General features: G+C 39.0%; 1 protein-coding gene across 3 annotated transcripts in view; it reads right to left on the bottom strand.

The window, feature by feature from the left end:
- Positions 1-13938, bottom strand: part of LOC306828741 (uncharacterized protein) — a 130537-nt gene that overhangs the window by 112598 nt on the left and 4001 nt on the right. Inside the window, exon 2 of one of the 3 annotated variants that reach the window (XM_079351358.1) lies at positions 6939-7008. The exons of the other annotated variants lie outside the window; for them this stretch is intronic. The gene's annotated coding sequence lies outside the window, so the exon portion shown is untranslated. The remainder of the gene's footprint in view (positions 1-6938; positions 7009-13938) is intronic. 3 annotated transcript variants of the gene reach the window in all.

The following is a 13938-nucleotide window of genomic DNA, read 5'->3' as shown; positions in this document are numbered from 1 at the left end:
TTCTTGTGAAATTATTTCTTCAAAGTCAAGATTTCCTTCCTTCCGTCATAGCCAACCTTAGTACTTTTAGAAAAGATTACACAAGAATAGTATGTGGATTGGAAGTGGGGCTTAATAAAACTCATTTTAATATGTTGCTATTTGCTAACTCAACTCAGCCCGTTTGTGTTTTAAGGCCCCTTTCTCATAACGGGCAATTCTACAGTGAAAACATTTTGCTTCTCATCCTAATGGACATGTCATAGAGTCAACATTCAACTTATTTGGTTGCACTAGTTTTAACACCTGGGTTAAAGAAATTAATGGACTCAATTTGCTCAGATGCTAATGGCTCTAACTCTTCCATGCAGATAAATTGGGAGTACATTTTGGAGCAGAAACAGGAGCAGAGGAGTCTCTGCAGGATCCTCTGCAACTCTATGACAATTGGAAAGTTTGTCCACATTTACTTTCTGTTAAATTCCAATAAAACTTAAAGGTCACATTTGATCATCCAATTCAACGAGTTTAAATAAGTCTCACAGCTCCTCAAAACGTCTGTTTGTGTCTTTTTCTAATGCCACTCTGATCCTGTACTTGATCATGCCTATAAACACCTCTATTTAAGCCCTGCTCTGAACAGGCTGTTTCTCTGTCTGTAGCTTTAAATGTAAATGAGCTGTGTCTGACCACGCCCCTCTCTGAAGGGCTTGTGTAACTTGAGCTTTCTTGCTCCATGCCTATTTGTTTACAGTGCAAAGGCGGACAAAGCAGGGGAAGAGAACACATGCCTAGCTGTGGGAGTGTCACCCACCTGGGGGAGGGGTTACTGATCTTGGTGATGTCACAAAGGGAAAATCTCCAAACAGCCTATTTAAGCACACATTTTCTAAAAATTGGAGCAGACGAGACGGAGAGGACGGACTTTTCTTATAATTTGGGGGTTTGTAGACAGAAGAATGAAATCTGTAATTTTATTTTGTAGGATGGTGGCTAAATAAAATTGGTAATGAATGAATATTAAATGATATTCTATGAACAAAAGTTGATTTATACAACTTTCGTTAAGGTCAGTTTCAGCTGTATAGTTAGTGCAAGCATTGTCCTTGTGTAATTAATTCATGATTTGTTTACCTTTCATAGACATTTTCATAAACAGACCAAAATTTACATAACGTTTACCAACAGTAATAAGATAAGCCAAGCTGCATGTACTTTGACAAGAACTGCCATGTGTGCAATAAACATAAAGAACATCCATCTCAAAGCATCAGCATTTCCAACAGCATTTCTCTTTCAGCATTATGATTGGATGATTTCCTGAGTTTGTGAAATCTATTACAGAAAAAAACACTCACTTTCATTACACCAGACTTTGACATCATTTCAAGTTCTCATTTTCCCCCCAAAAAAAGTAAAACTGGAATGGAGCGCGGTTCAACCCCTGGGCTAATCGCAGGGCCTTTTATCTGTAGCAGAAAGAGTGTCTTTTGTCATAAAGAGCACCCTGAGTCTGGAGCGGAGGGGAGGAGGAGGGGGGAGAGTTCTGGGTATTGTCTCTCCAGAGGACACTAATGGGTTTTGGTGTCATGTGTTTTTCACTCAACACTTGACACATGGAGCCATTCTCCTTCAATCACTCCACTTTAATGTCCATTACGATGAGGTATGCCAAAGTAACGGGCTGACTATTGGTCACTTAGATCGTCCAAAAATGAAAGTCTACTTTAAAGACTCTCTTCTTTTTCAAACACAGTCCTCTCTTTACATCTCAGCTCACACATATGCTACACTTTATCGTCGTTTTAAGAGTGTACATTTCAATCTGTGCTTTTCTGAGTGCCTTTGTCTGCCCATGTATGAAGGAAACAAGAAAGTATTGCTTGTAATTCTTCTTTTCCAGGCACATGACTCTCTAATGAACCGCTGAATTCCAATGAAGGTGGGGGAGGACGCTTCACAGTATTTGGGGCAATAAAAGATGTATTCTGTCTGAGGAAAAAAATATATATAAAAATCTTTTTTTCCAGAACTACAACTTCTCCTTGTCCTCACCTGGCACAATTTAAATTATTGCTCCCTCCTAGTAAAGTAGGACACTCCATACCTCCTAATCCATTAGGCAATTAATTTAAGAACTTAAAACATTGCTGCTGATATCTACCGAGCGGTTGTCTTAGTTCTACTAGACGAGTGCACTCGGGGGCAGTCCCTGAAACTTGAGTAGATGATTAAGTGCATTTCTGCTCCTGAGAACAGATTATGTCTTGCGATGGAGTCAGAGGATGGAGCATGGCTGTGCAGCTTGGCAATGGCCGAGGTACATTGAGATAATGATGTACCTGTCCTCAACAATAACGCTAATCATATCTCACCTCTAGGGTATCGCTTTAAGGTCAGAACAAATTCACTACCATACATTAAGTCCTTGTATTGTTTTAATGAAGGTGCAGGGATTCGTGCCGCTGCAGATTGCACTTACACCTCAAATATTCTCTGTGTATTAATGCCTCCGAATCCTAATTCTCTCCTCACATATGAGAAAAAATACACAGGCATACTGTACACCTCCCAACACCAAACATTATAAGTAAGACGATTTTGACATACAAGACCTCAGGCTGGTTTTTAATGAGTGTGAAACCTGCCCTGAGTTTACACTGTATCTATTGGCCCCCTTAAAATTACAGCCATGCACCACCTTCCCACTCTGCACCCTGTGTATGTATGTATGGGCCTACTGAAACGAGCATCTGTGTCAGTGACGGGGTCTGGTGGGAGTTTTTCATAGAGGGAGCCACGGAGATATATTTATGTTTCTCCCCCCCATTACCAGAGCTTTAAATAATAAAGTAAAATAAATAGCATCCATTAAACTGATCACATTGTGCTAACTCAAATTATGTTTATTATGCTAATGGTACATGAAATTAAGAAAAAGACCTTGATGCCAGTGGATTTAATTAATGGGCTTTGGGAAAGGCACTGAGACATAATTCATCTCTGAGTAAGTAAGTCTCATTTGCAGTTCCATGGGTCCTCATGCCGCTGATTGCCTGAGTTATTCTTGCAGATGTGCTGCTCACAGCATGTCCCTCCATTAGAAATGAACACCTCATTATATAAACTACCTAATTAAACATAATACAGCTCCGCATTGACTCATTAATGCGTAGCCCTCTTTTCTCTGAAGGGAAGACTGTGATGGGGGAAAATGGGAGAGAGAGACAGAGATAAAGCAAATGAGAGATAGAGAAAGAAGAAAAGGCGCCGTGAGCAGTACAGGCAAGTCCACGGACGTCCCATTGTAGCAAATAGGATCCACACCTTTTCACAAATTTAAGCCATTGTTACAAAGACAATAAAAAAGTGATGAAAACATTGGTTATAGGTGTGAAGAAACTGCTGAATAGTGTTTTAAATTTCTCCTAATTAGCTAATTATTTTCAGTGAAACAGACAAATTCTTCCTCGACTTTGCATTAGAGACAAAAGGCTTAAAGCACCGGACAACACAAACTCGTGTTTCAGTTGTTGGAGAGCTGAAAAAGTGCAGTGAAAATAGGATGTTCAGGGCTCCACAAAGAGGAGATCAATGGGGAAAATTGAGGCCGGCCCCCCTCTGTGGCTCAATCACCTCCAAAGCCTAAAGCAAACACTGGCTGTGTAAGCCTCAATAATTCAACACTAATTAAAAAGACACAAGGATATACAACCACTTTGAGTGCTGAGTCATCCATTGTTGACACACACACTGTGCTTAATTCACTGCTCAGAATGGGGGGCGTATACAATGTGTGTCTAAGTTAAGATATTTCTGATGGTGCTGTTGACACTGTGTTCACGCTTCAGTTCTGAGTTGTCTTAAGAGTTCTCGGAGGGTTAAGTCTGATTGGGACTGTAACAGATAGATAAATGTCAACATTTCCAATTTTAGTTCCAACATGGTTATAGAAAGCCCTTGCAAGTATGTGACCATTGAAATGGCAATGTGAATATTATGATTCAATGTAGGGGTTACTCTCAAAACATCACAAAACATATGTGAAGAATATAAAGGACGACATTCTTTGGGCTGATGGATGTTGATCATTTGATTTGAAATCCAATAATATAATCTCCATAACAATTACACAATAACACTCTTTTAATTGAACCTGTTAAAAATGTATGAGCTGTGTATAAATGCTTAATGAGCATGACACACTAAACTGTAGTTTTAAGCAGTAAAGAGGGCAACTACAATGGATTCTATAAATTATTGAACGCTTCATGAGACAGTATAGCTTAGCTGCAAAGCTATTTATTGATATATGAACATGTCTTTTTTCAATTAGACATTTTTTACCATCTATCTTTCTTTTATATGCATCACTTTTCTGGCGGGTGGGATGGAGAGCTGGGGTAGTTGGGGGTGTGTCACAGCACTCTACCATTAACTCACTTCTTTAACACAACTTGGGTAACTTTTGAGTGATCAGGAAGGACTGTTAACCTTAGCCATGACTTTTGTGATCAGCTGTTTACAGAACTCTGAATTGAATTCTGAATTCACATTTAAATGCCATATATTATTCTCCTTTTCAATTAGTTTAAAAATCGGTCTCAGATCTCACCAAAACATGTGTGAACTGTCTTGTTGTAAATCCACTGTGATCCTGTATTTGACTATAATGTCTATAAACCCCTCTATTTCAGCCCTGCTCAGAACAGGCTGTTTCTGTGTCTGTAGCTTTAAATGTAAAGAAGATGTATCTGACCACGCCCCTCTCTAGAGGGACTGATTGTTTAAGGTGAGAAGGTAGACTCAGAGGGCAGAACAAACGTCTAGCTGTGGGAGTGTCACCCACCTGGGGGAGAAGTCACTGCCCTTTGTGATGTCATGAAGACAACCTGTTTGAGCACACAGTTTCTGAAAGGTGGAGCAGGCAGAAGATAATTGGGGCGTTTAATGACAAACTGGGGACACAGTGTTAGAGAAACATGGTCAAGTGTATTTTCCAACTAGGAAACTACATATTTCCAAGATTCCATTAGATCATCAGAATATGGAGAGCTAAGGGGATCTCGCCGACTGTGATTTTTAGCTTTTAATGTTTCAAATATAGAGCAGAGAAAACCTTTTCACAAAACGGATAAGGTGCACTCAATTACTGATTAAGTAAAGTTTGAGGAACAGGCAGAGCCGGGTTCTTTGTTTTCGAGACTGTCGAGAAGAAATATATATTTTTAGGTAAGCATGTCTTGTAATGATTCTTGCGTGCAATGTGTGCACTACAGTCCCTCTTCTGAACTTGTGTTTTAGCCATTCAACTGATTTTAATATCCACACCCTAAGACATTTTAATTAATATTTGATCAATATTCTTTAAAATAAGGATTAATTTTATATACAGTGTTATATGTGTTAGTTAATATTGTATGCACACTCCAAGACGGCTTCTTGTTTCTTGGAATGAAACAGGCTTTCATTATTAGAAATTTACCTTTTTAATTACGCTGCACTTATGTCACAGCTTTATGGCGCAGTTATGCCCTGTGGTGTTTTCCAAACACACGACCCAACAACTCATCTCTGGACTATAAACTCTATAATAAAAGTTCCTGCATAGTCACAATGAGATCTCACAACAATTGCAAATGTAGATAATTAGTGCGCAATTGCTCAAAATTAGGCCATTACGAAAACTGCAGCCACCCCCGCTGACAACTTCTCTCCATGATTAACTGTTAATAATGCTGCCTCTCTGCAAAAAACCCCTCTGTTCCAACAGATGAAGCTGTGTGCACGAGAAACCCAAATAACTGTGCAAAGTGACAAAAGCAGCCACTAAAAAATAGAGGAGACATCCATGTTTTAGCAGTTTAGGTAAGTCTTCCCAGGATCGAAGAAGTGATACAAATGTTACCATCAAACTAATGAGGGATTCTTTAGTTCCAAAGGCTCGAAGGACAGCTCTGTATGTTTGGATCTTGCTTTTTTTTAAGGGAAGGAAGCTGTAGTCCATCAATATACAAGCAGAGAACATTGGTTTTCCAAGATTCATGATTAACAAATAGCCCCTAACATTTATCCACCACACTTGATCAACTTATTCATGGGGTTGGAGGGCCCTGAGTTAGAATAGGTTGGGCACCACTGCTGTACAAGATGAAATCTCTTTTTAAAGTCATATTTCCTGTTGTTTAAACAGGTTATTCTTATTAACAATACAGCATATGGAAAGAACTGTATGTAAGCACTTCCCTATTTAATCAAGGGATGCTATTTGTTAAACTGGGTGTCAACATTTTCAGCATCTAAGAAAAGGACATTTTTTAATGATTTTTTTTTCACAATGTCAATCACAACCAATTATTTAAATGCATCATTATGCACTTTTACAGAATAAAAGGGGGCCATAATATTCCAAAACTCAAAAAACATTTACAGCAGCCACCTCTAAACGGACACCAATTAGGCCCCATTCCATTTTATTTCACAACCTTAAAGTTATAACAAAAGTAAATGGGGCTAACATTATTCAGTGTTTTCCATATTTGCCTTATTGCTTATATTATGTTTATATTTAATGTTTAAATGTATACATTGAAGACAAAGACAAATACCTTGTGTGCGTGAGCATACACAGCAAATAAAGCTAACATTTGTTAGCCACAAGCTACACAAATACAAAATAGGCTACCTGGATTGAAAAAGAAAAAAAAAATTCCGATCTGGGGAGTGGGAATCTCTTAAGATTAAATGGCCCAGCGCGCAGATGGTCTAGCAATTAAATAGCAACCTATGTATGGAGGCTATAGTCCTCCAAGCAGGCAGTTCAAGTCTGACCTGCGGCTCCTTTTGCTTCATGTCATTCCCCACTCTCTTGCAGTTTCCTACTTTATCCATTGCCCTGTCAAATGAAGGCAAAACGCTCCAAACTAGTTCCTAGAACAGAGTAAAAGGCCTGAACTTACAAAGCACTTTTGGGCCGGCGTCAGTCAGGCCACTTGAGTTTCAGGGTGGAGGCTTGGATATGTGAGCTGGCTTAATGGAAAAGAAAAAGAAAATGTGTTTTTGATAACTGATTACTACCAGGCTAAATCTCCCTCACTAAACTCATTTTGACTTTAAGCCACCTTCCAAAGACATCATATCTGCTGACTTAGTTTGTCTGTGTATCTGTTAGCGTTGATCTGGAACTTTATTGAATTTCCACAGGTGTTTATCGAGACACATAATCATGAATAGAAATTGCTAAATTCCTGTTGCATCTTGATCAAGAAAACAAAAAGATTAGGGATGTGCACAACAAGCCAGACAAACAATCACAATGGGCACCAGATTTACTCGTCAGTTGGACTTCTCATTAATACTTTTATCAATTCAGAGCTGCAACGCCGATCAACGAGTTAGGGTCAGGTGGTTTGTCTTAACTGTAACGCAGCCAAGTAACACTAGTCAGGCCAGGAACTCAGGTTAATGGCTACTGCCATCGTTTCCTACACTTTTTTCTCAGGGGACCCTATTTTTGAAAATGACAAACTATAGCGATCCAAATCACAATTAACAACAAGTTAACAGGCTGTTTCATTGTTTTTATTTTCTCTCGTCAGTAAAACATAGCCTACATTTTAATTACTTTAAATCAGGCAAAATAAACTGCATTTTAGGAAGTTAAGTTCTCTTTTCCTCATCAGCACAAACAAACAGTTATCAGAAGAATAGGAACATTCAGTAGCCACACTATGAAAATCACGTTTCATGAAAGTTTTTTTGAAATGCTCATGCCTGTTATCAGAACAATCAGACAGTCCAGATTTAATGCACCAGATATATTCCTATATACATATAGATCTCCTTCAGAACATTGCTATTTATCATGATTATTTTCTTTTGTATACATCTAGTTGTTTTACTTAATCCTTGCTAATGTGATACATGAGCCTGCTTGCTTGCAGAGCAGTCGGATCGTTTCATACTGAATGAGGTCAGAGCGGACAGAACGGGCGTCCTCAGTACTCTCTTACATCTCTTCCAACCCTCCATTTTTTAAAGCCGAACATTTGGAACGGCATAAGGCTCTGTAGCCAATCATTGCAACGTGGTCAGCGCGAAGACGTCCACGTTATTACAAAACCTTGGAGGTGCGCGGTTGGGTGCTCAGACCCTCCGAGGACCCTCCTCGTGCTGTTGCGTCGGCCGCAGTTGCACAAAATTGCTGCGCTGACTGCTCCGTCCACAAGAAGCATGAATCAGGTTTAAGTGATATTGCAAATTTATTTAGCGACCCAAATCAAATCTTGTGTGGACCACCTGTGGGTCGCGACCCAGTCTCTGGGAATCATTGACCTAGATCATGTAACAAGCACAGTGAAGAGATAGCATGTCATGTAAGCGGTGCGGTTTGGTCGGTTTTGATCTTGAAAATCAATATCGAGTAGAATGTGACCAGTTAAACCAGCCTATGACACAAACCACAGAAGGCAAACCAATCTGACATCATTCACCCACTGACTCTATGATGAGTCTTTCCTTAACCTTAGACCAACCAAGAAGTCTGAATTTAAATCTGTGTGTTAAACCAACTTTGAAATTAGTCATTATTAGGATTATTTCTTAATAAAGATGATGTAGTCAAGTTTAATCATAAAAGTAGGTTAATCTTCAGAGTGACAAACTGCAAGTTTCTTAAAGCTAATACAAAATTAAGATGCTTGCACACAAGCTAAACGTGTATGATGAGATTTACAGTTGAAAAGGTGGACTGTAATCATCCTATGTTCTCTTTTATTGTGTGTTTATACTCTGTATATAGACTGTGCTGTGACTGTTGCAGGGCCTCTGGTCATTGCATGCCAGCCTTTTTAATGTAATGCAAGACCTTCCTGAATCTCTTGAAAGCTGACAGTGCTTGATGTGAGCTGTGTTAATTACAGTAATGGCACGCATTCTCATTAAGTCATTGTTTACGTATCCCGGGGCCTTACGGAGCCAGAGTGGTGCTCTGGTCTGCTCCAGCACTGCCGCCTCGCTGGTCTGTGTGGCTATGGCCTCGTTAACACAGACAGCTGTTCCTCCCAGCCACAGCCATGGACGACATGACGAGTGGCGCCGGACATGCCGCTGAACACACCCACTGTGGGAGCAACTGTCAGAAATAGAAGTATCCCACAAGGCAGGAAATGTCAATGAGTAATCAGCAGGAAAGTGGTCCTCGGGTTATAATTTTCAGGCCCAGCCCCCAACCCCGTCTGAACCAGCCGCTCCCCTTCATATGGGACTGTCTCATGACCCGCCATCCTATCCCTTTAAACTGGTGCAGTCAAAGGTGCAGTTGGTGTTTAATTTCACCAGTAACCTTTGGTGAGGGTAGCCATGTAAAATGAATAAACAGTGTCACAGGAATCCAGGAAGGTTTAACACACAGGACTTTGCTGCTAAAAGGCCCATGTTATTGTGATGCTGTGAGCGGCCAGTGAAGCACTGAGTCCAGGGCCTGCTCGTATCAATCTGCCAGAAATTAAGTTGTGGACTTCAGATGAAGATCAAGTTGCACTTTCATTTTTACTTATACTCAAGAACTTGAGAATAAACATTTAAGTTAATTTTTTTTGGGGAAAAAAAGAAAGTTCAAATCTGCACAGTCTATGTGAAATGAATGAGTTTACAAATCTTGTCTAAAAGTTGTTGGATTACTAAACTACAATACAAGGTGAACAAAGTATTTCATCTTTAGGATTAAATTAATTTTTTGAAATCAAGACAAACTAAAAGCAGCAATGTGTTTGTTTAACTTTATTTTCACCGTCTGTCTTTTTAGAAGTAGAAATAAATTCCTCGGTTTGATTTCATTATTTCATCTCAGACGTTTTTTTAAGCTAATCTTTATTTTTCATTAACGTGTTAAAACTATGGGGAACTGTTCCAGTAATCTCTGGGTCATTATTTAGCTCTGATTGATATCTTTTTCATATCACACGCACATGTTATTATCTCAGTGTTCTTCTTAAAAGCTATTTTTACATTTTGTTGTAAACGTTCCTGGAGTGAATCTGTCTCGCTCTGAAAACAGCATTCTTGTTTTAAATTGGCCCTTTAACTTTTACAAATATCAGCCTTGCTCTCCGGTTTTTAAATTGGATGCACATGAAGACTGGAACAAATGACTGTTTCCATTAATCTGCAAAAGATGTTTGATTTTTCTCGATTAATCTTTGAAAAGTTTCATCCAAAACATCTCAAACACCCGACACTCTCTCAACATCTTTTCTCATTCTGTTCTCCGTTTGTCCAACCAAAAAAAGCAAATTTCATACACTAACATGTAAAACAATAATGTGACAGTACAAGATGATTCTCCCATTATCAAAAAAGTGAAAAAGAACTATTCTTTCACTGGCTTACTGTACACGTGGTTCTGAGGATGGTTATTCTGACGGGAAGCTGCTCCATCTAAACGTTGTAGTCAGTCCTGTGTCTTGTGCCTATTTGAATTAATATCCTCCTAATTTATTCCCGTACAATTCTCGTGTTTAACAGGCCTTAATATGTTAAATATGGCACAACTTTAAAACCTATGGGTTCAGTCAGCATGATCAAAGAATAATCAGACCATCTTCACCTGATGGATTTCCAACAACAAAGCCGTTTCATTTAAGAGTTAGTAGAATTGCAATATTAAAATGTCCAACTTATCGTGTCAGAGGAAAGATGGCAGCGATGGCGTCGACAAACGGGGATTGAAATGTCTAATGAGGGAACACTGAATGTGTGAACTATAAAAGCTTTAATTTTCCTATCATCACTCGGATCTAATACCAATCTGTATTCTTTATTCAGGCCGTCTGTGTTGCTGCCAGACAAAGCCTTTGAAAAGCCAATTCCTGGAAATTAAAGAAAAGGGATTAAAATATCATTAGGTGACACATAATTGAATGTCAATTTTAAATAACTTGAATTCAATTCCAGGTCATTAAAGTGAACGTGGTCTGCCTTTTTTTCCTCGATCATACTTTTGAGCCCGCAGATGAGAGCGAGGTACCAACTTCAAAATCATTAAATTGAGGGGAGTTTGTTTGGCCTTGGTGTGCCAGACTGCTTTGATTCTGGCTCAGAGCGGAGGGATGAGCAGCTGGAGAGATCAAATTGAAACAAAGCTTCTCAAAATTGAAGGAAACATGAGCATAATAATATTTAATAATTAAATTCTCACAAACAATGGCAACCGAATGAAGTAATCTGCAAAAGTGTGCAACATCATTTGCATAATTGACACAGTCCCCCCCGTCTCCCTTCTGTAAATGAATGATGAAGACAATAAAAGATGTTGCTAAAATTGGGAACAATAACAGCAAAATTTCATCAAGGCCCCCATGCTCTGATTAATCTGCGCTTGCAAATCAGTGCAGGGGAAAGAGAGAGGGAAAGAAGCAGCGAAAAGGGGGGTAGGATGGGGGGGTGAAGGCAGGTGATTAACAACAGCAGGGATTGTAGCCGTGGACAACGTGCCCCGATTTGCTCAGCTCGAGGGGCACCATACGAACCCTTCTCCACAGCTGCTGCAAGCACTGGCTAGCTGGATCATCCCCTGAAAGCCTGAATGAGTGCAATCATTTGTATTGTCATTAACCCCTTGTGCACTGTCTCCATGCTTCAGCACTAACTAACCCATAATTTCACTCCTCAAACCCCCAAAACGGCTCAAAACGAAGGGAATGTTGAAACTGAGTTTGAAAGCAGCTGATAGCGAGCATCGTTTTATGTAACATTCCTAAATGCTTTTTATCTTCTTCAGCTAATTATTTGCTATCTGAGTACATTGCCATTTCTAATTATTCACTATGAAGGAACTGTATTAAATGAAAACACAACACAATGAGAGACCTATTTTATATTCAGGGTTTCTAATTAGTTTTCTATCTCTGTGATCATTTAGACAACTTTCATCATCACCGTTTGATGTTTACAAAACACAAAAAGAATCAGGCGTCATCCAGATTTATGCTGCATTTTCGCCTCCTAATAACATTTGCATTTACTAGTCAATTAACTTGATTAAATTCATGGTCCAAGTCAGATCCAACTTTGGTCGCTGCAGACAGTTATTGCTTGGTGGATTAAATAGCAGCGTGGGCAAAATGACGCAACAGAGAAAGTGGGTTGGGGGGAGGTGGTGGTTGAGGGGGTATGTCAGGTTCCATTATGCTGTAAACAACACAGAACAACAGAAATTACACTTTGCAAGCAATACAACCCATGTGAGGCTTTTCTGTCTGAGGAAACGGCTTCACATAAGTCTGTTGCTTTTTTTTTTTTAACATCAGTTCTGTCAAGTAATGATTATTTCCATTTCTATTTAGAATGAGCTTTGTCAGATGTTTTCTAAAGAATTCAGTTGAGTAAAAAAAATTAAAAAAAATAAAAAAAACAACCCATGATGCAACATTCCTACCCATCACACTCTTCCTGTCTTCCCAAAAGCAACCATCTATCTTCTAAATTCGGTGCAATTAGTAGCCTTAACATACCCCGAGAAGCTCATTTGATTTTAACCTCCACTGTCCAATTAACAAAATGTAGGTTGGAAAATAAATGGCAGACGCCTAAGCAAATTAATTATGTGTCCACCAAGCTGTTAGCCTGTGTGCACAGAGCCGGGCCTGGCAATAAGAGCTGGGCACACAGCGCCATATGGCCAGTGTGAGAACGGACATCATTTGGGGTTGCAGTGGCACACCTCACAAATTCTCACAGATATTTACGAGCCAATAACAATAGAAGTATTGTGCAATTAATCTCTTAAAAATGTGTTTATAATTGTTGTTTCTTGATTTATAGATTTGATCCATCTGTGATTCCCTTGAGCCAATTTGAATATCTATTGTTCATTTAATTCTACATGTGACATGCAATAAGGGTAGAGTAAATATTTACAAATGAGGGTCTAAACGATTTTTTTCCTAACTTAAGAGACCCACAAGTGTGTTACAGAAAGACGTAGAGTGGCCACACTCGTTTTTAGAGCTGGACACACTTGCACATGTTTATTATCTGTAAATATCAAATATCAGTTCATGATATTTTTAATGTGTGGATGTGAAAGTACTGCATGGGACAAACAATGGTGTCATCAGGAATGTTGTCTGGCAGACTCCTCCGACGTAACATAGTTTGAAATACTTTCAGAAGAAGTGTGTGCAGCACGTGAGCAGACCTTGGTTCAACATTAAAAGCTGGTTCACAGTAAACAATGTTAAACAATCTTTCAGTTATTCATTTGAGAAAACAGCTTTCCTTATAACTTTTGCAAAATCCGCTTCATAAAAAATTTCTATTTTCTTTCCTAAGATGAGTTTTATCGACCACAACATCTTAAACCAGCAAACATGGTCAATCCACTAACCCAGCTTTTTGAGTTACAAGAACTATTTCTAGCCGGTGATGAGAGTTGATTGTTTTCTGTGGTTCTGAATTGATTTCAATATTTTTAAACAATTGATCATAACAATGTCATCCACTGTATCGGGTCTCAGGCCTGACACTTAACTTTCTGGAGAAAAAAAATGAAAGCATCACAACATGGAGTTGTGTTTTTTTTTCCGTCTTTTTAATAAACCCAGAAATTAGGTCTAGAGAAAAAAAGATATATACATGTATATCAATAGAGCTCCATTACAGATCAAGGATCCATTATTTATGGCGGTTTACCTAAACTATGAGCAGGGATCTCCTTCCCTCTTCTGCCTCAATGTCAGACATGATGCTTGTGTCTCTTGTGAGAGCCTCAAGCTTTATACATGTTTTACACATTCAGCTTTTGTTGAAACAAAAATCCAGACCTCCCTAATTAAGCCTTTGGCCTTGTGTCCAGGGGTTTGAAACACAGGGAGGAGAAAATGCTTCATACACGTTTTATTTAAAGGGGTTATGTTTTGAAAAAACTCAAAAACAGTCGACGACCTATTTCATTGCCAA

This window comes from Symphodus melops (assembly GCF_947650265.1).
Source record: "Symphodus melops genome assembly, chromosome: 8".
NCBI classification, from domain to species: domain Eukaryota; kingdom Metazoa; phylum Chordata; class Actinopteri; order Labriformes; family Labridae; genus Symphodus; species Symphodus melops.
Note: the sequence above shows the minus strand (reverse complement) of the source record. Positions and strands in the feature narration are given on the sequence as shown.